Genomic DNA, 16,621 nt, shown 5'->3' on the forward strand with positions numbered 1-16,621 from the left:
CGATGCATTTGGGTGAATTATTGATATTGTTCATGGTATAAATCTTGTCGTCATCTTGCATGCTTTGCCTAGTTGAACTGATGACAGTTGCTGACTTTTAACAACTGTTTATTGCTGAAAACCTCAGAAAAAGTACAGATCCTTATACTTGGGATGATGTTTAACATATCTTAAGTGGTACTTGTAGGCACTCACGACAGTCATATTATAACAATGTTAATCAGATCAACTATAACAAATTTGAATACATTATTATTTCATATGCATGTCTTTTATTGAGACAAAAATATATCAACATCCGTTTTCTGAAATCAGTACGTAACAAACACCAATGTGATAATCGTAATATACATATGTCCATATGACATTGATAAACATTTCCTACATCAGTAAAATTCAAATGTAATCGGATGCATTTACTAATACAAAACGTTACTTTTTCCGCTCATACATATGTGTTAAGGTCAGATCATTTGGGTATCGTTAGGCTGTACAACAAATGGTATAGTTTTTCTTCACAGTATAAAGCCGCAGGCCCCAGTACAGAATAAATACATGTGTTTTTTTATACAAAAGTGGTAGTATAATAACAAGTGGTAAAAAATGCAGTTAAAATACAATTAGAATTCTAATAATGAAGAACGAACAGATAAGGCATTTTAATGTATTTAGCACATAATGACAAGGTTTCAATGTTAGAAGATTGTGGTAAAGGTCTGAGAAATTTTTTTTTTTTAAAGTTAGTGTTGGAAAAATATGTGTTTCTTAAAATATAAATTTGGCATATTAACATAAAATGCAACTCATCTTCTGTAATGTTAGGAATGTTATATTATCTTTATGATGCAAACGTCACATTAGCTGTAGAGGCACACGTGTCCAACATCCTGTCAGTGGATGACCTGCTTTGGCACAAACCTATATTTTTAAAAACCCTTATGGCATGGCTCGCTCATTTTATTCTAGTCTTCGCCAAGTCTGTGGATTTGACTCTGGTGTCCTGTCACAGTACGACCCTGAAAGTGTACAAGACATCATGGTAAGGGAAAATTACAAACTGTCATGGAATAGGCGTATACATTGCCTCCGACAAATTCAAGCCAATAAACCTTTCCTTGTTCTCTTTTATTGCTCCAGTGAACATATATTATTCAATTTTCTGTCCCGGACGTCGCATTGGAACGTCACGCCTGCATCCCAAATATGACGTTGTTCGGCTATCGGTGCCTTAGGCTTGGTACCACCGGATCTCTTGGTGCAGGTTGGTTTACCACTGAGAATCCTGGTGTCGGTTTTCCACTGAGAACACAACCCTTCTGACAACGAGGGATTCGTCACACACTTTAGAAAGGTTTTGGTGATTTCAACAAGGCAGCGCTTCCTGAGAGAATTCCATTCGATGTCTGTGCTGCATCTTATTGTTTAATCTTAACATCAACAACAAAACAAAAACAAGTTTTGAATAACAAAGTGTATGTGGTTCTTGATCTCTTGATCCTCAATTCCTGAAGTTTATTGAATGAGGTTTGACTACCTCTTCACTGTTGGATGACGATGATGTTTACGTAGCAATTACCACAGGACGGTGGTAACCGATACCTCTGTATGAATGAAGCGTCGCATTGTCTCATTTGCACAACTGATGACACTGTGGACACAGCCGTAAAACGCTCACATATCTGATAAACAGGAACCATGGTGACGTATATGCTAGACAGGAGCCCAGTTGAGTCACCAAAGCCAGGCCCAAAACATATAAGTGGTCGGCATTGAATACTATCTGAAGACTTTCAGACCTTTAGATTCACGTGGCATAATTTCTCCATGATGTAAATACTTTCATGTAAACTGCATCTTTCAACATTAACTACTGGATATCGTTAATAAACATGCCACGTTTTGTTCTGATAATGTATCAGTGCTAACATTCCTATGACCAAGGGTACTCCGCGCAGTGAGTGAATACTGATTCACGTTGCGGTCAGCAAAATAAAATAAAGCGACAAAACCTTTAATAATCATAAGACATATCTACTGAAAGCAGAGTCTGGTGTACTATTCCGAGAATATCAGGAACATGTGTTTATGAATCACTATCAAGTGATGATACCAGGTGATCGCGAATAGATGAATGTATCCGCCCCACCGATAGCATCTGTCACAAACACACGCAAAGGCAAGTCAACTGTTCTCCTGAACAATACACAGGGACATACAGTACAAGTCAAAATAGGGAATTGCTTTGGACATGGGAATATCTTAGGTCATTATTATTGTTAACTTAAGAAGATGCGCAAGATTCTGAATATTGTTAACTTTAGAAAATGCCTCCTTGTGCCATGGGACACACGTTGTAACATGAAATTTGTTAGATATGTTGGATGAACAATGAAATAGTATTTGAATGCCATCCTTCATTCAAAGATCTTTATACTACCAGTTTGCCATAATCTTATTTCATCCCACTTTCTTCTGTAAAGAAGGCTATCAATTGTATAAAGACGATTTTATGTTAATGTCCTTTTCCGGTTGACCACATGTTAATCACGGGCTGCGATTGTGTTCGCGAGTTGTTCATGATGCGACAGTGAAGCTAAAGATGTAGGAAGACTGAACATGTTCGACTTCATTACAAAATAAACGGGTGCATAACTCAATCGTACTCGTTTGGGGTGCCTTCTAAACCCATTGAAGGGACTTACGTTTGTCCTGTAGTGTATAGATCCGTCCTGTGATACTGTTGACAACAGCTGAGCCCTCGTTTATCAATATTTGTTGGGATACAATCATATAGGGACAGAGATGCATTGCAGAGTCTTTTGCTATGATCAACCATTTCATTTGCAAAAGTATTATTTTATGCAGTGCACATTTTTCTATTATCAAAACACAATTCTAAAATTCTAATATTGATGATTAAAATTCACGTTCCCCATCCCTCTTTGTAATTCGCTTATCATCAGGTTGGTATGCGCATAATCATTTTGACTTCGCAAACACCAATCTAATCAAACAGACGCCGGGAGAATGGGGTTTAGCACGGCTTTGAACAGTATATCAGTTATATCACCGCTGACAGTATAATATAGGATTTTCTTAAAAGTCTACCATTTGTAAAATTACGAGAGTTGGTATCGTGCCGACACTGCAAGGATCGGGGCAAACCTTGGTTGTGAACCCACGATCATAGGATCAATCCTGTGACGCCCCAGGGACGCATCTCTGAATGAACACTTGGAAGTTTCTTGGAAGTTCTTCACAATGTCAGTTTAATTTCGTATGGTGTCCAAGGCTTATAATCAGGGAGAATCTGGGACTCGAACCCATGAATCAGCGGATCTAGTAACGACGAAGAGCCGTAACTCTGCATAGCGACTTACTGCGCTTCAGATGACAGGAAACTGAACTGAACAACTGAACTGGGATGGAATTTCTCAAGAACAAACGACATTGTCGTTTTCCCTCTACTTATGTTTCGTCGTATTGCTGTGTGGGTTAGAGGATAACCGTGTTATTACGCTCGGATATGCGCGTTTCCTACCACCCCCCACCAGATCAATATACCTGGCGCGTCACCGGGGGAGTGTCTTCATAACTCCGTTGTCTCAATTTACACATGTTCCAATAAAAAGAGATTGTTACATATAATATGAAACGTAAAACGCCAGACAATAATCACTTCCGATTATCTGCCAAAACACATTCCATTGGCAATATTGTAGAGAAGATTATATGAATGGATCACTGCAAATTAGTGATTAAACCAGGTTTTTACGAAAGAGCGTGTCCTGCTCGGCTGGTAGATCCAGCTACTGACAATTTGCATGAAAATGCAAAAGGTTGTTTATTTTAGTGTTTGTTATTCAAAATATGCATGGATAGTGACAAAATCTGGTCATAGTCATTTCAATTGTACATACATTTCCTTGTGAATTAAAAAAAACTAGTGTTGTTTCGAATCCCGGTTCGCCCCAATTATGTTTCTAGGTTTGTCAGCACCATACCCGTGCTCGTGGGTTTCACCGAAGTGGTAAACGTCTGAGACCTGCATCACTTCGGGCTTTCCTCCCACATTAAGCTGACACGCCGCGATATAACTGGAATACTGTTAAAAGCGGCGTTAAACCCAACTCACTCACTCACTATTAAAATAGCTTCAAACAAGAAATATGAGATAAAACAATAATTCCTATTTCAAAACAAATGCAAGGCCCAAATAATGGGCAATTTAACTGTAGATTGTAGACACGTTTCTGTGTCTACAAACATCCTTTATCTTCTCAATCGAGAACGTAGAAACGTTTCCATACAGGGACATCAGTTCCGATACCAACGTCAAGCGGAAGTATTGTGGGCTGCAGTTGAGATTTGCAGTGGAAATTTTCATTTTTTTATTGCCTGTATAATTTAACAAATATATTTACCGTATTCGACGTAATAAGCGCCCGGGGCGCTCTCAAAATTAGAAATAGGGGGCTCTTTTTAGAATATTATTTTGGTGAAAAAAAAACATAGTTGAAAGATAAATTTCGTGGTTTATGCTGACAGCCTGAAATGTTTATGTACGACAGATATATTTTTCCAGAATTTAATTGCCCAGAAATAAGGTGCATCTTACGCATCACATGTGCGTATTATACCGAATACATAAGTCTTGTGTGCATTGATCCATCGGAAGGGATGCTAATTGGACTTTGTTCACTAGCCAGTATATCAGCAAATATCGCCGTGGGCGCTTATTAGAGCGTCGAATACAGTAAGCATTATTAAGAAATAAGAGTAATTAAATAATACTTTTTTGATCAATATAAATCACCTGACTTTTTCAATCTCAGTGAAAGGTTGTACCCCCACATAACACGAGAAGTAGCACGTGCGACACGTGTGACACGTGTGAGATCTACAGGGCGTAGACTGAGGGTAAACAGCATATAATCTCGTCCCCGCTCAATGAACCTAACCCAACACTAACCCGATTTTCCATAACAATCTACGAAAACATCATATTTTAATATTAAGGATTTCCTTCTTTTAACTACATTTATAAATTTGCCCCATCAGCCTCTGCCTGTGGAAGATGACGGTATGATTTATCAAGTTTTCAGATTCGGTGACCTGGCAGATTGTGTTTTATCATACCCCGACGGCGTAGATCGTTGTTCACCATATCGAACACTAAATTGTCTGGTCCAGAATCTTTTATGTACAGGCCGCCGTCATATAGCTGGAATAGTACTGAGTGTGGCGTTAAACAACAAACAAACATCACAGTCTGTTTCAGAACCTAATTTGAAGTAGTATATGTCTGAAGCAATGATACCTCACCCCTCTAGTTCTACGATTTCATTAATTAATTCGTAATTTCAATATGATAGAAAACTAGGTCTCAAATTCTCTTTCTCAATTTTCCCTTTTTCACAAGAAATTGTACAGTAGGTTTACACAATATATATGGTTTGACTTGATACAAGTAAAACATAAATAAAATAACATATCACGTAATTAGTTTGTAGAGACATATCTATCTATTGGTATTTTATTTCACAGCATTCAATATTAAATGTGATCCTACATTTACGACCGTTTATTAATACTATTCCACAAATCATTTTAAATCATCGAGTAACGGATCCACTCGTCCATGTGTTTGCATTGGAAGTTAGGAGTGGTAATCTTCTTGTTTGCTGATACGTCTACACTCAACTTTGGCGTCAGGTTTAGCAGCAATACTTGGTAGTGGAAGTCTACGTCAAACCGGTTACCAATGACATTTTAGGATGTCCCTCTGTAAAGACTTCCTCACTCACTCACGCACTCACTCACTCACTCACTCACTCACTCACTCACTCACTCACTCACCCGAGTCTCAATTTGAAATGGAGCAGTATCGTTTTGAAAGTGCGCCTTTTAAACAACTACATTTGACAACTTGATTTGGTTTGTTGATTAACGCTGCACTCAGCAATATTCTAGCTATATGATGGCGGTCTATAAGTAATCGAGTCTGGACCAGACAATCCAGTGATTGACATAATGAGCATCGATCCACGCAATTGGGATCGATGACATGCATCAACCAAGTCAGCGAGTCTGACCACCCGATCCCGTTAGTCATTTCTAACGACAAGCATAGTTGCCTCTTACGGCAAGCGTGGGTTGCTGAAGACCTATTCTACCCCGAATCTTCACGGGCCCTGCTGGCTGAGAATCGATATTGATCAGGGATATGAATGCTTTTGATAAAGGGTATAATACGGCATTCTTAATAACTAATAAGTATGCTACTTTACAGCATACATTTGTATATGTATTTGCCTAACACAGCACTCAGGAATAATCAAGCTATGTGACGGTGGCCTGTATAATCCAGTGCTCCATAATGTGAATGAAAGCGCAAACACACTTCTATAGTCAAAAGAAATCTCTGCCAAAGCAGAGTCCATTTTACGATTCCGACAATATCATAAGCATGTGTTTATGAATCACTATGAATGATTGATAATACCAAGTATGCAACGATCTAAGCCGTCGGGGTATGATGCTGAACACCCGATCCATTTGGACGCCTTTAACGAACGGCGCAGGCGGCTGGGGACCAATTCTAACCCGGAATCCTCACGGGGTACATTTCGTTGAAACTAGGATAAGGTACAGTAAACTCCTGTTATAACGAACACGCTTATAACGAACTGACGGATATAACGAAGTTACTTTTTAGACCCGACTATTTGCTGTAGTTATGCTGTATATATGCTTATAACGAACTACGGTTATAACGAATTAAAAATAGTAGTCCCCTTGAGGTCGTTATAACCGTAGTTTACTGTATATTTAAACATCCGGAAACATATAATATTTCAATTTCTTCAGTGGAATGCCTACAGGCAACAAACACAAAGCAAATAGACGTTTAACTGGCACATTTTGAAAAGCTTACAATATTTGCAACAATATTTCCTATGGGGTACATGTAGGCTATGGGACTAGTGTTCGAAAGGAACTTTACTCTCCATAATGCGGAAAGATTAGGCACCTTGCTTGCATCAGCATGCCTCGACGACCTTCATTCATTGCATCAGCGCTTTTTCAAGGCACAGGGTGCATTGAAGATATGTGGGTATTTTAAAGACCACACGGAGGTAATATCACATTGTAAAACCTGCTCAAGTACTTTGACTCATAGTTTTGTTAGAAAGCGTATTGTGTTTTTGTGTTGACATTGTCTGAATACTGATGTGAAATACGCAGCTGTAAGTAATAACATGTCTTGATAGCCCGATCCAAACACGAAGTATGTGTTCTGCCCCAACTGGGATTGCCGACATGAGGGTTCCGGGAATCGATACACCAATGACATACGACATCTGTGTGTAGAGCATGTCACAATGAATATGTTTACAATAACATTAGTCAGATGGTGTTCAACCTTATCTGTGAACGTAATTCGCGTTTACAAGCGTTAAAGCGAAGGTGTCACTTGTGAAGCGATAAGCGAAGCCTTCGTCTTATTTAAGAGGTTAGCAATAGCGTGGGTGTCTGGAATGTTAAATCGCCACACGGCAAACATTGGGGTGGTACTTTATCGATGACGGCCCTCCCTTACTGTCAAGACTTTGATATAAAGAGCTAATAAATAGTCTACTCATTTCGACTTTCATTTAATCACGGCGGAGATTTGTATAAAGCTTTTGGGATGAGCCATGCCCGACGACAGATTAAGAGAGAAAATTGTTTGTGAGAAACACTAACAAGTAACGAACGATACTAGTGCACAGTGGTGAGTACATGATTTTCTTGTTTCTGTAGTATATGATAAATATCCTTTTTAATTTACATATTTGAATTAAAAAATATGAAAAAAAATCATCTGCACTTTTAAAACTGTACTGAGCTGAAATCCTTTATTTGTTTTTCATTTTATTTTGAGATTGAAAATTACATAAAACATATAATGCGCAACTGCTATAAAGCCATCTTTGACTTATAATGATACATTTAGATGATTTTGGAAAATTGAACAAGTAAAATTATTTATGCATTTGACCTTTCTTGACCGTAGAATTCATAAACGTTACTAATTCACCTTGGCTTTTATGTTTCTGTTCTTAATGTCTTCTTAACATTATTTCACTCTGTTATGATAATGCACATTATAGAGAGTGATAGGAAATGGCATAATGTCCAAAAAACAAAACTGACATAGTCGCAGCAAGTACTAACATTACTAATAACTTTAAGTAAACTATAATAGATAGTGACGCATGCTCTTGTCAAAGTGTTGTACACATTAAAGTTCGCATCAACTATCACCAGCAAGCCTGCAAATACAGGAACGGACAAATCGAGCTCACGCGCCACATAAGAATAATTGTACACAAAGTGATGATTGAAAATAACTGATTCTTGTGATCTGCACTGCTGACGGTTGAGAGAACTTAGTCTCGTGATCTAGTCCAGGTCTAGTTGTAGGAATTATTGCCCTTTGTGAAATCCAGACATAGTCCGTGTGTATTTATAGTAATCGTTAATTGTAGGATGAATTTACATCTTCAACTTCAGCTAGCAGACAAAGTCCTTCTGAATTACTGGAATCAAACTTGCGTGAACTGTCAGTCTGGCCAAACATTGAACACCTATAATATTTCTCATTGGGTAGTTTGTCAAACCTATCCGTGTCACGTGGTGTGCACCGTAATCAAACCACTAGGAACCGTTGGACTCTTGCCATTTCCCTACAGAACAAGACTGTGCTCAAATATATGCTTTAAAAGCGAAACTCATTCATTTCGCTCAAAGACAGATTCCCATGAAAATACTGCAAGAGCCAACGACCCGTGCCCTGAAAATATCCTAATGGTATCCACTTAAACAAAAGACATTTTACCCTCATAGACGTTTAAAGTTTAATGTCATCGTGAAAAGCATACATCCTTCTAAATATTAATAAAATAAATAAACACAAGAGTACAATCCTTTGAAATTGAATTAATGTTTACATTAACTCCCACGAACGCATCGTTTTTCAAAGGATCATCAATCACTTCTATTATTGATCTGGTATCCCTCCAGGCTGAATATTAGCAGAAGGTATTTGACTGTGTGACAACAATTTCAGATTGTCATGGCGACAAAAGTACAATCTAACAACGTGATTTGATAGTGATGCTTGAACACATGCTGATGATATACATGTAGTCGAAAGCATACATTGGACGAGGAAGTTAGTAACGATTTCTCATGATTATCGCTTTTGTTCAATAAAAGCACCGCTTATTCGCCTTAGGTATACACACTGTTATTTCTCCCATGGTCAACATATGCATAACATTTTTTATGTATGAAGATATGAAACGTTTTATCTAAATTGGTTGTAACGTGGTCTCAGGGTACTTCTTGCCCTTCATCAGATGGCTGAAAGTGAAAAGGTAGCCCTGAAGGGTCTTTACAAACAATACAGAAATCATTAACCCTCCAGGAAAGGCTTCATGGACTTTTGTTTTTCCATTTCCTAAAATAATAATAAAAAAACGACAACACCCTTTCCATTCCCAATAGAAATCTCTGCATAAAGCAGGGTCGATTGTACGATTCCAACCATATCATGAGCATGTGATTATGAATCACAATCAAATAGTAATGATACCGGGTGAGCGTACCCAGACCCGACGGTGGCACCCGTCATAAACACATGCAAAGACAAGTCAATTGTTAACCTGAAAAAAACCCGGGAACATATGGTACAAGTCAAAATAGGGAATTGCATCAGAATTCATTTTGTCACTGGTGCGTCAAATGTCCTCCACATGTCTACCTTAACACTTTTTGCAAGCTTTTCCAGGGCCTTGAATGTGGTAACCTTGATCAAACAACTTCTGAGAAAGAGTCGTATGACGCTCTTTGAAATCTTGGTAGAATGAGCATGATAGATTGCATCTCAAGAGTTGTGAACAGGAAAGGCTGGAGCTCCTGCAAATTTGTCAAAGATCGGCTGTGTCATCCATGTCTTATTCGCAATTTGTAAACTATTACCTTACTTATGTACGGGGGCGGTCGGGTAGCCCAGAGGTTAAAGCGTTCGCTCGTCACGCCGAAGACCCGGGTTCGATTCCCGACATGGGTTCAATATGTGAAGCCCATTTCTGGTGTCCCCCGTCGTGATATTGCTCGAATATTGCTAAAAGCGGCGTAAAACCATACTCACTCACTTATGTACGAAGTCTCTTCTCTGAACTGAATTAACAATACAATTAAACGTTTAGCAATATTAAAATGCTGCCTGCTCGTATACACCTTGTTATATTTTATTCTACATCTGGTTTATCTTCTGTTACAAAGTAGACACAATGTATGGATGTCTTCCTTTAGCTAGAAGATTTGTGTGCATTATGTTCAAAATAAGTTCATATTCCATCCCTTCTTGTTTAATGGTTTAAGTGAATATTTTACACTATTTGCCAGAAGGTTTCGAGGAAATTATTGGCTATGGAAGTAATGCCTTTGGAAATCAAATGTACACACCAACACGTAGCTATCACAATAGTAAAAGTAACAAAACACTTTCCACAATCATAAGGAATATCTATCCAAAGCTAAAATGTAAGAACATGGTTCTTGTTCAGGTTAGGGATGGCGGTCATAGTAGCACACGTGAACATTACTGAATACTTGCTTATGATGTAGTCAGTGTCGTACAAAAGACTGCTTTTTAGCAGATATTTCTTATGATTATGGTAATAGAAGCACAAATTGCATTCCTGGAATTCCCTTTTCATTTCTTGACCAGATATATAAAATATTTAATGTAATCATCAGTGAATAGTGAAACCTAATCATCTTTTTAACCGATTAGTGACCAATTAATAGTAAGAATGACATGATAAGCCCTAAGGGCTATACGAAGCTCATCAATGAAGGCAATTTGTAACACATAAAAAATACATCAGTGTAAGAAGTAAAATAACTATACAATTATTATATTCTACATTGGTCAGATTTCACTAATCTGTTTATGATTACTGATAATGGTTAGAGTTGCTTAATAAGGTCAAATTTCTACATTTCCAGCAGATTATGACAATATGTTTGACACAGCAATGATTATGTAAAATAAGTCGTGGTCTAACACAGAGTTCATTACATTTAGATCACTTGTAACATGGATGCCACACCTGGGATGTGCTAGGAATAATTTTGATCAATATTTATCAGGGCCCCGTTCCACAAAGCGAACTTAGCGCAAGTCTATGTTAAAGTATGGGAGTTGCGATCGTCTTAGCGCTAAGATTGTTTTGTGCAAACAGTTAACCACATTCTGCTAACCAAGGAGATTCAGTTTTCACTGAGGCATATGACGTCATCCATTGTATCATGACATCATAGCATCTTGTCATTACAGTCCAGAATGACGTCACATGTCTGTCTCACAACTTTGAGAGTTCACGTAGAGAAAGATTGCTGCGGAAAATGACTGAAAAACTTTATGTTTTACAGTCGTCGTCAATTCCAAAGCCAATTGTCGGTGTTTAAAATATGAAATCAAAAAGCTTAAAATTAAGGATTTGTCTTTTATCAGTGTTACCTGTATCACGTCAGCCACCTCCTCCAAATGTTACAATAACCTGATGAAAATATTCACACTGCGAAAATAATACTCCAAACTCTGTTTACTCCAAAGTTCGTTGCATTTAACTCTTGAAATATTCGTCTGCAACCTTTATATAACCATATAAAAGTGACTCAGTGAATTGTGTGTTACGTAGTTTTGAACGGCACTTCATTTATATTCCGGCCTATCAACTTCACGTTGACGGAGTGATGCAGGTCTTAGGTATTTACCACTTTGGTGAAACCAACGAGCACGGATATGATGCTAGAAACCTAACCAGAGCGAACCGGGATTACAACCCACGATCACAGGGTTCTTGAGCGCACAAGGGACGCACCTCTGCACAGCAAATTGCGGCGCCTTAGACGACTTAGCTACACATGCCCTCTTGTATAGTACTGCCTAGTTGTTAATACATTCCCCAGTAAACGCATGTATCACGGGTGCTCCCCGCGGGTTGAGCAGCAGTGAAACACCCGTGTGACCAACGGGTGTGCCATGTTTTTAATACAGGACCAGTCGACAAATAGATCAAATATAAAGTGTGATTCTTGAGTTCAGAAGTCGTCATGGGTTTGTGCACGCCAGACCATAAACATTCTCAAGTCTTTGAAAGGCATTTAGAAGTCATATACACAAGGAAGAGAATTTATGGATGTCCTCATAATAAAGAAGTTGATATCCATAAATTCTCTTCCTCATAAACATGATGTCGGCCCGTTAGTTGGCGTTCGGTTGCTCGACTCTATGCTTTCCGCTAGGCTCCTGTGTTGCCATTTCGACGAGCCGACAGACGGGCATCGAGTTAAGATACGAGTTCAATGTGTTCGCACGACGGTCGCGGGTTGGTGTATGTTCGCATAAAATCAAGATATTATGAACTGCGGAAATTCTTGTTCCACCGACCGCCTCCGTGGTCTAGTGGTAGAGCGTGGGCCCGGAGAGCGGAAGGTCCGGGGTTCGATCCCCGGCCGAGTCATACCAAAAGACGTTAAAAGATGGTACTTGTTGTTAGCATGTCTGGCGCTCGGCATGAAGGGGCTAAAACAAGGACTGGTCGGCTCGGAGTCAGTATACTGTGTCTGAGTGGGGTATTCATGTTAAACTGCGGCATGGTATCTCAGTAAGTTAGCACTATAAATCGACATCAGTCCGGACTAGAACAAGCAGCCACACAAACACACACAAGTACATGCACGTCGCTATATAAGTGCAATAATGTTGGACGCGACGTTAAACCCCATTTCACCTCACCTCTTGTTCCACCTGCTGCCTATACATGTAGATCCATGTGGTTGCATATACTACCGATGTTCTTTAGGTAAAGTTAGGTTTGTTTGTTGTTCGACGCCACACTCCAGTATTCCAGTATATGACGGCGGTCTGTAAAGTATGGAGCATGGCCTATCCAGTGATTGATATCATAAGCATCGAAATTTTCGAAATTGGGATACGATGACATGTATCAACCACGTCATCGAGCCTGACCACCCGATCCGTTAGTCTCCTGTTACGACAAACGCAGTTGCCTTTTCAGGCAAGCATGGATTCTGAAGACCAATCGCGGATCTTCACGGGTGGACACTTTTTTTCATTGATTACAACTTCATTATTCTTTGTAACAACTACTGTTTCAGAGCTACTTCTTGCCCGATCATAAAGGGTAATACTGACTAAGCTTATAGAGTGCATGATGATATGTTGACACACGGAAGGATTAATGTTCAAAAGAATCAAAGCAGTGTTGTTTGTTATTCATAAAGAAGAGTTATGGGGCGCCGCGATTAGATGTGCAGAGTTGCGTCCCTTGGGCACCCTAGAAACCTATGATTGTGGGTTCGAATCCCGGTTCGCCTCCATTATGTTTCTAGGTTTGTCAGCACCATGCCCTTGATCCTGGGCGTCACCGAAGCGGTAAACGTCTGAGACCTGCATCACTTCGGGCTTTCCTCCCACATTAAGCTGACACGCCGTGATATAAATTCTCTTAAAAGCGGCGTTAAACCCAACACACTCACTCTGACAACTTCTAAATGCCTATCAAAGGATTCTACTCTCTGGATGGATTAACATACAGACACCTTTTATCAATAATTCTTCTAAGTTCTCAGCTCAAAGCTCCCTCAAGCAACGCGGAAACATTGCGGCATAATGATTGTGAAGGAATATAAACTACTGAAGTTTCAATGACGACTATTATTGCGAAGTGATTAAAACGTGTGTGTGTGTCAAATGAACCAACCTGTTGGTATTTTATCAATAAGGAAGAATTTCTACAGCAGCGTATTTGTGATACAGCGTTGAATCCTCATCTCTGTACTGCATCCCCTTGAAACTCCATATCGGAGAGTTCTGGACAATATTGGCATCACTTGATTGTTGACTTGTATTCTAGAATAATTTCAATTAGTCTTTCAATTTGTTTTTTTAAATCTCTTTACCAGCTCCTCTTTGAAGGATGGCAGTCCATAATACCAAATGTTCGATCGTGTTCGTTATAATTCTCTACAAGCGGCTCTCAGAAGATTATACTTTCGTGACAAAAGAAATAATAGAAGTTATATGTCTTTTTTACCCTCACTCGCCCTCGCCCGGAGTATTTTTTGTTGTTCGTCAGCACCATACGATAATCATCATTTCTGGTTTTCATCCCATGTTAAACTGACACACCGTGAAGTAAACTGCTGGTGTCAACAAGCATGTGTTTTGCGAGCGACCAACGCCTTTTTCTAATAAACCCTGTCGTCGATGACAGAACTGTAATAGAAAAAAACCACACTGACAAAGGTCGACACAACGTGACTCCCCGGCCAATATTGGCCTTCCATACAAATATGAACATGTTTTCATGATATAAATAACTTATATATTTGTATGCGTGACAATTAAATAAAAAATAGTTAATTTATTCATTCATTCAGTATGTCATGTGAATATGTAGTCTTTGTCAAGAGCTATTGAGTGAGAGAGTTGGGTTTAACGCCGCTTTTAACAGTATTTCAGTTATATCGCGGCGTGTCAGCTTAATGTAGGAGGAAAGCCCGAAGTGATGCAGGTCTCAGACGTTTAACAGTTCGGTGAAACCCACGAGCAGGGGTATGGTGCTGACAAACCTAGAAACATAATCGGGGCGAACCGGGATTCGAACACACAATCATAGGTTTCTAGGGTGCCCAAGGGGCGCAACCCTGCACAGCGAATCCCGGCGCTTTGGACGACTGGGCCACCCGTGCCCCTCAAGAGCTATTGTATAACCTTCGTTAATATAACTATCACGGCTCGTGGTATGAAACCTAACGCGGGGCGCTCAACACCCCTATGTACCCCTCGTGATCCTGCTACAACGAATCTTTCTTATCGACATGTTTAAATGTGACATTGTAAAAGAATTAACACAAATTAAAAATTGATAGAAGACATCTAATCTTTTGAGCTGATGTTAACTTGTGCTGTGTCACGTGACTTCCATTGACTAGGAAAAAGCGTGCAGCTTTTTGCTTGGAAGCGGGATATAAGGGATATATTCTGACTCCAAGAATCCAAATGCAACCTGTATTGCTCGTGGCGGGGTATTTGAGATTATTCCCCCGCTGAGAAATGTATAACCCTCCTTGGCGGGTTACACACGTCAGTATTTTATCAAGATCACGGTTACCAATCAGATCTCATCACACTGACATGGAGGTATGATAAATATATATATCAAATGATTCGATTACCATGTTCATTCAAGAATGACAATGAAACGCTTCCCTTCGCCGTACGACCGTTACAAAGTAAAGGCCAGATCAGACAGTTATATTTTCAATCCGATTTCCTCCTTCAAAACGTCATGTTCTGTCTCTTGCTGGACTTACGGCTTCAGATGAAGAACATTTGTTTGTCGGCAACTGCCTCTTCTGGTTGTCTTCACCTGTCAAATGTTGTTTCTTTCACCTGAACAAATGTTAAACTGTTTGAAAATATTTTCCCCAGGATAATATATGGATTAGAGTTAATGCAAGATAATTAAATATCAATAGTTCACTGTGGTGTATGGCTTTGAATGAAAAACACAAAGGAAGATCAAACATAAAAACATGAAATCAATACTTATCTTTCGCGAAGAGGTCGTGGTTATAAGCTGGGTTTTGAACAGTATTTCAGTCATATCACGTCGTGTCAGCTTGATTCCCCCGACGTAATGTAGATCTTAGACGATTTTGTCCACGTGAAACCCACGAGCACACTGCTGACAAACTTAGAAGCATACATGTATTCAGGGCGAACAGAGGTTCGAACTGTCAATCAAAAACATGTACCAAGCCTAAGCGGCACAACGATGTACATTGAATAATAATCGCCTTGGACGACTGGGCTTCCCGGGCGGCTCGTGTTTTTAAACCTTCAAGCGCGGTTCAAGGGGCCTTGTGATCGAACCTGATCATGTCAAACCAGTGGTTGATAGTGTCAGCATCGATGAGACCCGTGAAGATCCGGTGTGGAATAGGTCTTCAGCAACTGATGCTTGCCGTAAAAGGCGACTAACGGGATCGCGTGGTCAGACTCGTATCCCAATTGCATGGATTGCTCATGATATCAATTACTGGGAAGACCGGTCCAGACTCAATCATTTTCAGGTCGCCGTCACATAGCTGGAATATTGCTGAGTGCGGCGTTACACAACAAACAAACAAACCAAGCATCGATGCACATTGTTGGTTGGCTGTTATATAACACGAAGCGGCTCAACATTTTTGCTACATTTCGTGTGATTGTGTTGGCTCATTCAAAATATTATATGTATGTACATGTAATCATAATGGGGATATGAACATATGTGCAAGAAACATCAGAACCAAACATATTTTCGAGTCATGACTGTTTATTAATAAGATAAGTTGACTTATAATGTTAGAAATATCACCAAGCAGTAACCTATTTCTTTTGTTTTAAAGCTTTTAAAGAATCAATGGATTTCATAAAATGCACACTCAGAAAACAAACATTTTAACTTAAATCAAGGAAGACTGCATT

Source organism: Haliotis cracherodii, unplaced genomic scaffold, assembly GCF_022045235.1.
Source record: "Haliotis cracherodii isolate W230 unplaced genomic scaffold, xgHalCrac1.p SCAF_16, whole genome shotgun sequence".
Taxonomy (NCBI): Eukaryota; Metazoa; Mollusca; class Gastropoda; order Lepetellida; family Haliotidae; genus Haliotis; species Haliotis cracherodii.